This window comes from Rattus rattus, chromosome 8 (genome assembly GCF_011064425.1).
Source record: "Rattus rattus isolate New Zealand chromosome 8, Rrattus_CSIRO_v1, whole genome shotgun sequence".
NCBI lineage: Eukaryota > Metazoa > Chordata > Mammalia > Rodentia > Muridae > Rattus > Rattus rattus.
The window spans coordinates 23865801-23880102 of record NC_046161.1 but is presented as its reverse complement, the minus strand read 5'-3'; the positions used below and the strand labels follow the sequence as shown (position 1 = coordinate 23880102).

At 40.4% G+C, this 14302-nt stretch overlaps 1 protein-coding gene and 1 pseudogene across 2 annotated transcripts in view; one reads left to right on the top strand and one right to left on the bottom strand.

Moving 5' to 3' along the window:
• The window catches only part of Opcml (opioid binding protein/cell adhesion molecule like), a 1104634-nt gene that overhangs the window by 879497 nt on the left and 210835 nt on the right, over positions 1–14302 (bottom strand). The gene's annotated exons all lie outside the window — the stretch shown is intronic.
• On the top strand, positions 5210–5793 carry LOC116906668 (annotated as a pseudogene).

Genomic DNA, 14302 nt, shown 5'->3' with positions numbered 1-14302 from the left:
AATTGTCCTTTTTGATAAAGGTAAGATAGATTGATTGTCTTAGGGTTGAACGATTCCTGTTTCTTGCATTAATTAGTATCGTTCATCCATTCATGAGTCATTAAAACCCATTCGCTTCCTGAAAAGTCTGTGCTTTTACTCTCAAGTATTCTATAGCTCCTCTCAGGGAAGAGAGACTGGAAGTACAATAAAGTCTTCCAAAGACAAATGGCTCTGGTCTCCAGATTGTACGCTTCACCCTGTGTAAAGAAAAGGGTTTGTTCACAGATGTTATTAAATTAACAAACAAGAAAGAGACACTTCCATAGTCCCAGAGGGGACAGACCTGTTCATTTCAGCTCATGTGAGGGTTTTTAAGTCAAGTATGAAGTTGCTTGTTAGACCCTGATGCAAAGGTGTTGTAGGATATTTGATCACACTGTAAACCCAGAGACTGTATACTGAAAAAGAAAACTATTTCTAGTAATAGTATGTCTTAGCCCTGGCACAAGTCTGTTGCTCGATATTTAATCTCACTGTGAGATTGGGAAGTGGAAAAACCTGTTTCCAGTTGTGGTATGACTCAGTCCTAACTCACATCTTTAAACTGAGAGCTTTGTTTATTGTAAACAAAATTGAATAAAATCAACCACAGGTCAAAAGATGGGACAAGCCACCAGTTGACAGGGAGTGAACATAGGGAAAAAGAACCCAGAGAGTTAGGGGAAGTCAGGGGGATGGATAGAGAGACACACATTCAGTTGGGAGAGTTTTTTAAGACAGTATGGAGAAGAAGAACTGGTTCTTTTCTTTTGGGAGGAAGGTCCTTAAGAGGAAGGTCAACTGACGCTGCCTTGCAGAACCAGCCAAATTCACCACAGCATCTGGTTCCTGAGTCTTCATTTAGAGAACTCAAACATTTGAAATTTTGTTTTAAAAGCAACACGAAGGTACAAGTGACTAAATTCTCCTAGACAGTCTCTTGCTGCCTACCATGTTAACCTATCTCAAACCTGTGTCAATATGGTGGTAAATATATGATCACCTTAGATATGGATAGCTTTTTAGTCTTTGCAACACTCCATGGTAACATTAACATCCAATAGAATGTATGATTTTTGAAGTAGAGGTGATGATCATTTTAGAAATGCTGTTCTTACCTGCTCTCTCACAAATGTTGGAAACAAGTAATTAATTTGGGTGGCTGAGGTAGAGAGCAAAGCTGTTCAGCATATTTGTTGTTTAACCATGAGCTTTTCAATCTGGCCATAATCCAGAATGACTGCTCTGACGTTTGTCTTAAAATAAATAAAGAATTAAATACCAGATTGTATCTTAAAAAATAATGCATTTTAGGTTAGATAATTGTAGTTTACAGAACTCTTTGGAACTTAGAGACATTCATAAAAGTGAATTCAGTATGTGAGATGGCCAGACCTGTGAGGGAGTTGTGGGCAGGTACAGACACATCTTACATGGTCACTTATCTAATAGTGGCTGTAAGTACTAGAAATAAAAGAAGAGAGAGCCCATTGTAATCAAGGGTAGTTAGAGTTACAGAGTTTCTTTAGAAAAAAACTTTGTAAACTGAGCAAGAGGCTGTAGGATTTGCATCATATATATATGCATATAATATTATATATATATATAATAGCTGAGAATGGGTAAATCTACTGTAAGCAACAATAAACATGCAAAGCAACACGTCTACCTTCTGAAGTAGTTACTTCTAAATTCACTTTTCAGAATACGCCATACGATTTCTGCAATCTCCTATAACTCCAATCACCTTACTCTTAGTTCCTTGGGATAATACAAAACATTTCACCCCATCTACATCCTTGTGAACTGAGATTGCTCGAATTCCCAGAGGAAAAAGCAGTGGGCTGTTACACAGTAGATGGGGAGAGCAGTTCATTTAAACAAATGCAATCAGCAGTAATCACCCCAAATCCTCCTTGCTACTACTACTGAGCGAGAGGAGCTTAGAAATATGTATAATTTTCTAACATAGTAAAATTTCATTTTTTTTCTAAGCACATGTGTTTGTACATTGTATATTGAACACTGCACCTGCACATTGGATATCTGAGAATGTTTCCCACATAAAGTATTTATAAGTAAATAACTATTAGAGGTAAGCAAAGATATGTAAAGACGACATAACCCAAGAGTAAATACACTGACATCTGTTTGGGGACAAGGAAGTTATAGCAAAAGGAAGAAAATGTGAGGCCCTCCAGTGTACAGGAAAAAAAAATAATAAGGAGACAGGAATTGGAGTTGGCATAAGGAGGGAGCAACACTTGGAAAGTATTTAAGCATGTAAAACCAATTTCCTTACCAGGAGGCAATCATGCATATGGTACAAGAGGAGGGAACTAACAAAAAAAATGTGCCTTATCCCATGCTCTACACCTTCAAGCACTAACTGCATAATAGAATGCAAATGGTAAGAGAGAGGCCTCATGATTGCTGATTGCTGAGTCTGCTATTCATTGCAGTTGGCCTGTTGATTCCTTTGTGTTTCACTAAATAAAAGAACTAGAAAATCTAGCAAGAAAACAAAGCACACCTGGATCCTATTAATACTAGCATCTCGTTGAAACTTTGAATCTTGTCTGGTGCTGAACAGGACCTTTGGAAACTATGCTACTATACATGTCCTGAGGTTGACCTAGAATTATTATTGATGGAATGTTGTTGCCCACTGATATCAGCCAGGCAGTTATCACAAATTCATGGCCCAGGAGGAGCTTGAAATGTGGAGGAGAAAAGTTTAAAAACCATGTGGTAGGCAAGCAAACGATGCAGATATCAATGAGTCCAAAAAAAGCTGCAGAAGAGACAAACACAAATTGTGGAGCTTAGCAAGTTTCCTTGTGCTATCTGTATACACCAAGCGTAAAGAAAGGGACACAAAAATCCCATCCGTGTCACCCTCTGATCTCGAATGGAGATTTAAACTTTAATAACTATCAAGACAGATTCATGCGAAAGTATCTTATAACAAACAAGCCTATGTATAACATTTTCAATTGAAAAGGAGTGATACATTTTAGATTAGTGAAGTGTAGTTTATAAAGCTCTTTGAAATTTAGTGCAACTCAGAAAGGTGAATACAGTAAGTTACATGGCTAGATCTGTAAGGGACGTTAAACTCCACAATCAACACATGCAATATGGATAATAGACTCATAAGTGGAGTGAAGAGATACATGTTCACACTGTCTAGCTCCCTGATTTGGAAAAAGCCAAGAACCCAAGTATTAGAATGTAACAAGCCATACATGTGGAACATATTTTCTATCTTCTTTTGTTGGAAGAATACCAAAGAATTGACAAGTATCCAAAGGAACAGAACTCTTCACACACTCGCCATTAGAGCAGACATTGTGCTAAGCTGTTCACAACAGTTCCCTGAACTGGATCATTCACACGCATGCAAACAACAATCAGAGACAAGTGGTGGCTAGGTCAAAGGCCTTGGAGTGGGGCAACAGAACGATCCACCCCCTTAACCATCCCATGCCAAGACAAAGGTGAATAACATGGATTCTCTAACCATTTGGACCAAGTCAAAAGATGGTAGCCTAAAATATCTGAATGGAACAGTAGAATTGACTAAGGGATGCCATGTTGTTATGAGAGGTAAACTAATGTCCTACATCCTGACATATATGCCTTAACCACTGCCTTCCCTTATCCTTGCCCATGATTCCTTTTCATACTTGAAGGAAAAACCCTCATTCACACACACACACACACACACACACACACACACACACACACACACACACACTTTGGACACAGGACTTGGAGAAATGGAGCTAGAACTGACCTGGAAGTTTTCTCTCTTAGGAGTAGCTCTCACAGTACCAGAGGTTCTGTGCAAGCTGCTAAGCCAGAAAAGCAATTAGCAGTCCTACCCTGCTGTAAAGCCTAAGAACTACAGCAATGATCTGCCCAGCAACCTCTCCCCAGTGGTGTAATAGTGGCACAGTTATCTTGGGGGAAATCAACGGTTGACTAATTAGACTTAAGGCTCACTCAGTAGGAGGGTATTCATGCCTGGTACTGTAAAAGCTAGTCAACCACCTGTACTCAAGAGGTCACAGGCCCAAAAGGAAAACCTACCATTGCCATTTTCTTAAAGCAGTATTGCTAACTGTATTGTACAAATTTAACCTTATTTCTGCAAGGAAGTATACATCTCAACTCTCACCAAAGAATCAAGCAGGGATGCGGAGAAAAGGAGAATCAGTTTTTGTGCAGAGACAAGCAACCTGGTAAGTTCTTGAGTATATATATATATATATATATATATGTATATATGTATATATATGTATACATGTGTGCATATATATGTATATATATATGTATATATATGTTCTCAGTCTCTCTCTCACACACACACAGAGATATGTGCATGTATGTGAGGGACGGATAAAAATGATATAAATAAAGTACTCATGAAATTCTTAAAAAATTAAACTAAATAAATCTAATCTCTAATTTCAGAGTACGTTATGAGAATTGGTATAAAGGAAACAGTAAGATTCATCATGCCAGTTTGCTTTTCAAGCAGATTTGCTGAAGACAGACCATAGCTTACTGGGATCCACCTTCAGCCCTGTAAACTGCCAGCTAGACAGCACCTAAAACCTCTGGAGCTTAGCTAGAGGGAGGGGGTCCACTGTATAGATCATGATAAGCAGTCTCATTCTTAATTCTGTTTTTCTTTCTTGCAATAATTCTTTCTTCCTCTTCCCATCAAAAGAGAAAAAAAGTTTGTTTTTGTTTGGTTGGTTTGTTTTTTGTTTTTTGCTTTTTTGTTTTTTGGGTTTTTTTTTGTTTGTTTGATTTTTGGGTTTTTTTGTTTGTTTGTTTGTTTGTTTGTTTTTTTGGTTTTTTTTAGTATTCATCTCACAGGGATGTTGTATTATACAAGATAGCAGGCTGGAAGCACAAAGCACACCACTGAGAGCCTTAATGATACTTAATGTTACATTATCCTCTGGACCACGCCCTGTACCTGCCTCTAGGGACAATCACAACGACATGAGGATGTCAACCTTGGGAAAGAATGGCAAGTTCACAAATATTTTCAATGTCCATAGCAAGAGGCAAAGCCCTGCAGGAGGTTGAGGGGATTCCCCTCTGCTAAGAATGCAGAAAACAGCTCGAGCAGCTGCCAGAGCCGCCAGAAGGACCACCATCCCGCCTCACCATGGCGGAGTTTGACTGGGATACAGTGACAGTGCTGCACAAGAAGGGCCCAATTGCCACACAGGCCAAGTCTAAGCAAGCCATCTTAGCCATTCGGAAGCCGATGAGAAGATGTGGAGACATCCAAGAAATGGGCTGCTGGCCAGAACAAGCAGCATCCCATCACTAAAAACACAGCCAAGCTAGACCGGGAAACAGAGGAGCTGCATCACGACAGGGTGACCCTGGAAGTGGGCAAAGTGATCCAGTGGGGCTGGCAGAGCAAGGCCATACACAGAAGGATTTGACAGGCCATTAGGAATAACCATGTTCTGGGTGAAATTGAGAGAGCCATCAGCCTCAAACTCCGGGAGAAGGACACTGGGAAGCCTTTCGAGAAGGGGCCGAAGGCAAAACAAACACAAAACCTCGAAGACAGTGGTTCTGGCTAAGCTATTCGGGCTGGTCCCCCAGGACGACCAGCATTGCCATGGGTCTCCTCACATGGTCAAATGGAACACAGGGGTCAGGCCTGTATACCCCATCAACCCATAACTGCTGTCAAACAAAGCAAAGCCTTGCAAAACAAAAAAGGCAGGAAACTCAAAATGAAGATACACGAATTACAGGAAGTCTGACTGGGAGAACCATTTAAGCGTCTGGCCCATGGATGTGCAGTTCGTTTAATTAAGTCAATAGTCATAAGTGATTGCCTGTTGTAGACATGCTTATCACTTCTCTAATCTTTCCTGGAAGGGCAGATTTTACCCTTGCTCATTTAGATCTCCTGATGTATAGATTTCAATAAGGTTTCTCTTGGCCCCACATGCACATCCAGGTATCTACTCTGCTTTCCTGAATAATTGATACCCATGCATATTTTCTGGGCATCCTGGGAAACTCGTTGCACGGCTTTCTCTTAGAGCAGCAGTCTTTTCCTATAGATCATGGACAGTTCACCTTAGAATTACACAAGGGAGCCAAGATCAATGGCGATATGATTTAGAGCAGCTCTTACCCACGGCTTGTGGAAATTACAAATAAATATGGGGTCAAACGGCTCACCAATAATTTGACATTGGTAAATCTGGCTTATTTAGAAGTCTTAAATAATAACGACCTTCAAGTCACCATTTCAACCCTAACGTTGCCTAGAGAGCTGAGAGCAGAGGTGCTTCAAGGTAGATCACTATCAGAGGGATGCCTCTCCTCTGAAATATTTGTCTGCTTTCCTAAGGATTGCAGCATAGCTTAAGTGTCCCTATAATAGCATAACTATCCATCAGCCCACCCAGCATGGCTCGTTCATCAGACCCCTAGAGCGAACTGGTCAGTTCTATTTGCCATTTTGTACTGTTTGAAGGCAGGATCTTACTAGGCTGCCTTCGAACTTGGAATCCTCTTCCCTCATTCCCCTAGGTACAGAGATGGCAGGCACGTGTCACCATGTCTCATACTAACTCCAAACATCTGTTTTTGTAGTTGTTTTACCTTACATACAGGTAAAACAAATCTGGATTTCTGATTACTGGAGGAAAACCACAAATACCACAGCCCAGTAACTCAGAAGCAACGTGAGTCTAGTTGAAATGATAGCAATGTAAATTGTCAAAAACAATGGCAACCTCATACCCAAACACATTCTGAGACAGGGATGCTGACACTTGCTCCGAATGGTGAATTGAGTTTGTTATCATAACATTGACATTGGCCTTGATTTACAAAGGAAGATGTCTCATCCTGGAATTGTTATCAAATATGAGGTTTCGACATGCATAATTCTCTAGCAGAGGCAAGTGTATATACATGTGAGCTGTAGTCTTTGTTTTCTATGAAAGTTACATCTTGATGCACAAGGACAAAAATATAAAGTACAGAAAAATTCTAATACAGTAAAGTGTGGGAACAGGTTTTTGGGGTGGCTCGGTCCTTTAACCTTTTCAAAGTTGAGCTACTGAGAAAAAGGGATGAGCAATAAATAGATAAAGGACCCACAAGGAAGGGCATTTAGTAATTAGATGCCGATCCTCAGTATACCCAAGAATAATTTCTCTAAGGCCAGCAAACACCTCCCACATTAGACTTTAATTCTTCTGGTTTTATGTATATGCAGACACATACCACTGGCTACATTATAGACTTCTGTATAATTGAACGCAAGTAATTGAGAGCACTCTCTAGGTGAGTAGTGGTTGACAGTGAATAGTTATGATATATTTAAGGGGCTCTCAAAGCTTGGTAATGCTATAGATTCGAGGTAAGACGGATTATCATCTTTGCCCATCTACTACAGATGAGCTTTTCTTCACTTACCTCTGTCATTCCTTACTCTCTCTTATCTTTGACCTCAAAGCATCTCAGAGCACTTATAAGTCCATTATAAAGGGAAAAGGTACAAGGTGGTCAAAGAGAACATCCAACTCAAACCTTTAGTTTGTCAAGGAAACCACTGAAGTAGACTAGGTTGAGGTTTGAGCATCCCATGTATCTTCCCTGCCCATTGCTTTTGTGATCTGCAGGTTGGAGGTGAGTGCCTTTTTATTCTTCCTGACTCAGGTCATGCTACATTTTAGATCTTGAGAGCCTCCCAAAGGTTCAGAAGTTGAAGGCTATGCTTCCAGTATGAGGTCTTTGGGTTTAATATATATTTTAAAAGATGAGGCCAAGCTTAGGTTCTGTAGGTCATTGGGTATGCACTCAAAGAGGATTTAAGACCCTGGCTTTCCTGGTCTGTTAGTTCCTCGCCTACCTCCACCCCAGTGAAAGATTTTGCTTTCTTAGATAGCTATGCTGTGATGTGCATCCAAGCACAAGAACAAAGGATTAGGACCAATCAGTCTGCAACTGTTAAAATGGTAGGCTAAAATAATTTATCCCCTTTTTAGTTGTCTCACATATTATATTATAGCAACAGGAAGTTAGAACAAATCAAATGTCAGATCTTGGGACCCTCTATTCATCCTTTGCAAAGGGTTGGTTGCTCCAACTCGGGATTCAGATATAGTTATCAATTAGCCATCTGGGATTTGAATTCAAGTATGTTTTAATTCCAATGTTCCAACTACTGTTATATCATATTCCTAGTGACTAAGAAAGCTGAAGGTTATTATGATGCTCATAAAATGTGCTCTCTCATAGGCATGTAACCTAGCCATGATTTCTTTTATCTTGATTCCAATTACTTTTCTATTTTTGTTGTTTATCAAGTAAAATCACTGACATATGAGTTCCCACAAAAGAGTCCTGCCTTTTTTTATGAAGCAAAATATCTTGTGGTATAAATTTAATGCAGGGGGAAAGTCAGAGAACTATTAAGCATGTGATAAGGAGAAACCCAGATGAGAGAAAACTGTCCATGCCACTCCAGACACTTTGACTGTAAGCAATGGGAGCAATGGAAATGCTAGAAAATCTTAAACAGCACAGCAATATAATCTGATTTTTGTTTTAGGTAGCTCAACTTGAGTGGATTACAGGTAGCAAAATCATGAGAATACATAATTCAATGGTCTAACTAGTAGAGAAATAAAAGCTTAGTTTTGCTGTAGGTTATGAATAAAGACAAAAGAACTACACACAAAATAATTTGGATGGTATTTTTTCCTCATAGGAGCATACATTAGCATTTCTGGAATAACTTAGTTTGCATATTGGGATTAAAAAGTAAACACATACACTGCAGATAATGAGAGCAAAGATTTTCACTGTTGGTGGAGAGGGGAAATCAAGAGAGCCTAGAAAAGGTAGAGTGAAGACTCATGGGATCTTAAAGCAGACATGCAAATGACAGACAGTTACATAAATAAATACAGTTGTTTGTCCATGAGTTAGTATACACACATATGTTTCCCTAACCCCTTGGCTCAGAGGCCAGATGCTCACTCCGCTATATCTGTATGTATGCAGCACCGTGGTCTTATTCCTTGACACCATTCTTCGGTCAAAAGAACTTTAAAAGGTCAGGGTGCAGTTCAGTGGCAGAACACTTGTCAATCTGTGTGAGGTTCTGGGTGTGGTCCCCAGTCAAGAAACAAGTTACCTCATAGAACTGGTAGAATTTAGGAATAATAGTAGTAATTAATGATGATGATGGTAATAATTAATAACAATGAAAATAATAATAAGTGCAATGTGTTTCTGGTGCCAAAAAAGAAAATGTTTATTCAAAGAGATATGTAAACCCACACAGAACACAGAGGAACACACACACACACACACACACACACACACACACACACACACACACAGAATGTCCCAAAAGCCAGACCTCAAGGGTTGTTGATGACTTGGGTCAGTAATTTAATAAACAGCAACAAAAATTGAAGTCAGTGGACATGTCAATAAATGGCTAGTATATAAGTAGATGGAGATGGATAACAGTGTCTCATGAAAAAGAAAAATTCTCCCATGGGTAATGGGAGGGGAAAAATGAGCCACTTGCTGAATGTTCCTTCTCCTTACACACCCACACACAAGTGACATGAGAGTGAAAAGGGGCTATTAGATGAGGGAATGGAGGAAGAAAGAGGGGCAGAGAAGACGTGGGAGGGAGATAGTGTTCATACACTAGCAAGCCATAATTGTAGACATTCATGAAAATATAATGAAGAAACACATTATTTTATGTGCTTGCTAAAATATTAATTAAAAATAATATCAGTTAACAGGATAAAAAAAAAAGAATGAGAGAAACTAAAATCCCTCTCAGAAGCCTGCAGTAATGATTGCGTCAGGCAAGAATCACTGATCAGTGATAAACTAAGGGGATCGTTTTGAGCAGGGACAGGAAATGCTTTCTCCCAAAATATTTGCAAAGGGAAAAAGCAAATTTACAGCAGAGGATTCTGGAAGATACAACATTTGCCAAGGGATCGGGGATAATATCTCCAGTGAGTGACACATGTCATTATCATGTACCGGTTGCTGTCATAAACTGTGAAGGGCACATAGCCTCTGTGGTATTTCCCATTAACTTATAATCTCAGAATGATCATGAGAAAACATCAGTCAGAGCCACATGGTGAGAAGCTGTTTGAAACAATGAACCAATATTATTGGAAAGTGTCAAGGTCACATCAGACAAAAACTGTCACAGACGGTAGAAGACAAAGAAAATGAGACAACTAAAGGTGGAGTAGCATCCTGTATTTGATCTGGAGACAAGATAATAGACAAGTGAGAAAATTAGAGAAATCTGATATGTTTTGTGAATCTGTTAATAGGCTTATACAATACTTATTTTTACAAGTGTGCTAATCCTCCAGTGATGGGCATGAAGAGAAATATAGCACTCCAAGGGACTCCAGAATTTACTCCAGCAGTAATTTACTCCCCCTCCTGTGGGAGAGGAGAAGTCAGGAGAGAGGAAAGAAAAAAATGGCAGAAGCTAGTGGAGGAGTGATAGGTGATGTGTCCCGGGTGGGTCAGAGGGTAGCAGCAGGTAAGCGGTATCCACCAATGAGGTGAGATGAGGAAGGTTAAGCACTGGATGGCAGTGCTAACATTATTTTGGGGACATGCCGAGCCTGGGGTGTTGCTGGGACATCCAGATGGACATGCAAATTAGACCGCTTGATCAATGAGTACAGAGTCAGGAGAGAGGAAAAATGGAAATATAAATTGTAAAGTAGTCAGCATGGAGAAATTTCGCTAGACACTGGGATACTGGTACAATCACAGAACAGCTCCATCTGAAGATGAAGCAGGCTGATGTCACAACCAAGATTTAAGACTTCTTCACATAGCTCTCATTGTAGGACTTCTACTTTTCTATGTCCTTGCCACTTTAGTCCTGCCTGACAAAATCATGAGAACATAGATATTCAGTCAGCAAACGCTTGCGCGCACAGATCTATGAAGAGACAGGCCCATCACATTGTGTATCAGAATATGTATGAAGTTTAAATTGTGTGCTGGGTAGTTTCACATCAACTTAACACAAGGCAGAGTCACTTCAGAAAAAGAAAACTCTACTGAGAAAACGATTCCACTAGGATGGGCATGAGGGCAAGCGTGAGTTACATTCTTCATTGATGATTTGTGTGGAGAGCCCAGCTCACTGTGGGCAGTTCTACCCCTCGGCTGGTGGTCCTAGGTTCTACAAAACAGTAAACTGAGACAGCTATGAGGAGCAAGCCAGTAAACAGCGCTCCCCTATGGCCTCTACATCAGTTCCTGCATGGAGTTCCTGCCTGGGCTTCTCTACATAATAATTCCTGGGAGTGTAAGGTGAAATAAACTCTTTTCTCCCCAAGCTGTCTTTTGTCATGGTGTTTTATTACAGTGCTAAGAACTCAAACTAAGATAAATTTCTATGCATATCTTATTCTTTCAGTCCAGCATGTTCGAAAACCAGGTTTCATCAAAAAGAATTTTTTTAATCTAAATAATTGGGTAGAATGGATAGTTGAAGTCCAGTTATAATTCATGGTATCATGATTGGCTAGAACTGATTTATTTACTTCCCTCACTGCTTCTAAGAGAATAGAGAAAATATCAACAAACAATCATATCCAAAAAATGCGAAAGAAAAGAAAAGGGAACTGGAGGAAATACTTCACTCAGTCCTCTCTTTTTCTCATCATTTAGTAAAAAGGATGAGACACACAGTTCTTAACTCCTGCAGTCCTAGCTCAACATTTAGGCTTCATCCTAAGGCAGGGTTGGAGGCTTCCCTAGCCTTGTAGAATGCACCAGTTGTTGTCAAATGGCAACCTTCACCATGAACTGCAGGTTTCTTCCTCCCAGGGCAGGAGTCCCACCTCTGTATCACCGCCCTTCCCAGTGACGCTGTGTGCTGCGCAAACATCCTGCTAGTGTAGTTTGCTTTCTTCTGCAAAACAGTGAAATTTAATGATGTTTAAAAAGACGGGTGGTGCTGGAATCCCTATCACATCACACTATTTGAGAAAATGGAGCTTACCTGAATATTTCAGGCTTAACAATTGCCAACCAGATGGCAGGCAGCAATATAAAAGGTATTACAAGTTCCAACTCCTTCTGCGTGTCATTTAGTAGGATATTGTGCTCGAAGCCTGCTCTGCCACTGATGAGCTAGATTTCTCCTCCTTCCCTCACAGTGCAGATTTTTTTTTCAAGCTAACACTTGCAAGGGAAACATCATTTTAAAGCATTGCTGGGGATTACTAATTTGTAATTTTCCCACTTACTGGCATTTTTTTCCCCTCAGAGTTCTCCCTGAGGTCGACGTTGGGGAGGCGAGATGCTTAAGTAGGAGAATGGATGATGCGAAGCCAGAAGGAAAGATGCAGAGCTCGTACTTATTCTTCCTGTTACGTAACGTGCTGCTTTCCCTACCGTTTGCTGGATGCGTTGAGAATTTGGCTCAGACTTTCTCGAGATTGCAGGCAAGCAAAAAGGCATCATTAGTGATGGAGTCTTAGGATTCTGAAAGCAAAAAACTCCAGCTGGCATCCAAACAGAAGCTCAGGAACAATGGAATGGGCTGATCGAGTCAAACCCAGATACCAGTGAAAGGCACTCTAAATAGGAAGAGAGAGCGCAGGTTCTAAGACATGTCCGATTTGGAGGTGTCGCAACCAGGGAGAAGTGTAAGGTGGGATCAACTGGCTGACCACCCTCAGGGACGAGCACAGCCTAGAAGTAGACAGAAGGAAGGGTCTGGGGCAAAGGGGAAGCTAAGGCTAGGCTCTGAAGCAGCGGAGGCATCAGGACCACAACAGAGAGTTGAGCATAGGCAGTGGCAATGTATGAGGGTAGTACATAATTCATCATTTGTGACAGGGATGTCCTGGAGCTGCTCTGTTGTAAGGTGATGATGTAGAGAGGAGAGGACCACAGAGCAGACATACAGTTTTTACTGAGTGGATTCATTAACCACCACTGGGAGCAGAAATCCGTCTGGGGGCAACAAAGTCAGAAAAATATTATACATGTATGTGTATAACATACACAATCACATTATGGAATGGCCATTAAAAAGGTAGTCCAGTGGATGGTTCGTGTGTCAAATACTTTCCCTCTGTAAAGGTTGAGACTTCATCTATGTCCGAATTCCTTTCAAACGTTTTATGGCCAACACATTCAAGTCATCCATGTCTGTAGGTAACATGACACATCTTTTCGCCAAGAGAAGAAACATGCGCTCCCTCAAATGAGAAAATAAGACCCAACCCAGAATTCCCCTCACTGCAGAGGACACACACACATGACAGAGTCACTCCTCTGCTTCATTTCACCCAGCCTGTGTGTCCCGAGGCTCTGCATTAGAGCAGAGAATGAAATAATAGAGAAAGAGCTGCAGCCCCGAGTGGGCTGTTGAAATTAGTTCCGAGGCATGGGTAATTGTCCAACTCGTCCCTCGGCTAAGCCTGTGTAAACACAGATTTAAGTGATTGATCAAAGATAGCACAGTCCCATAATGATCAAAAGGAAATTAGTGGAAGCTCAAAGAAATCGCATTATCTCAAGACTGGAGGAAAATGAAGGGTTTTAAACCCCAGCTTGGGGCATTATTCTCCCTCCTACGATGCACAAATCAGAAGAGAGGGAAGGGAGATGGTATACTCAGGTATATAAGAATAAAGAGAATGCTCAAAACTGCATGGTTAATGGCATCCCAGAATCAAGAGCTCAGTTGCTTGCTCTTTAACAAATCATGTAAAAAAAAATCATTCAACTTCTTGGACCCATGCATTTCTCATCTACCTGTGAAGAAAACATTGTCTCTCGTAGGCACATATCAGTAACTAAACAGTACGCATCCCCAGAGACAGACTTTTTATAATGCATGGTTCCCTCTGACTGAGGGAACTGAGGCAAACAAATAAATGAATGAACACATGGCTAACATATACAATTTCTATACATGTATGGCACAAACTTTCATTATCATTTATTTGTATATTATCACAGACTGACTTTATATGCTGTACTGGTTTCCAAGTGTGCCTGGTCTATTGCGTGTATTGCAATACAATGTGTCAGGATAAGGAAGTGTGTCTCAGTCACAGGCTTAGAAAAAAGAATAACCTTTCATAGGCATTTTGTAAATATGTGTGATATAAATGAATAAAAGAAAGAAAGAAAGAATGAATGAATGAATGAATGAATGAGGAGCGAATGGGTGGTTGGA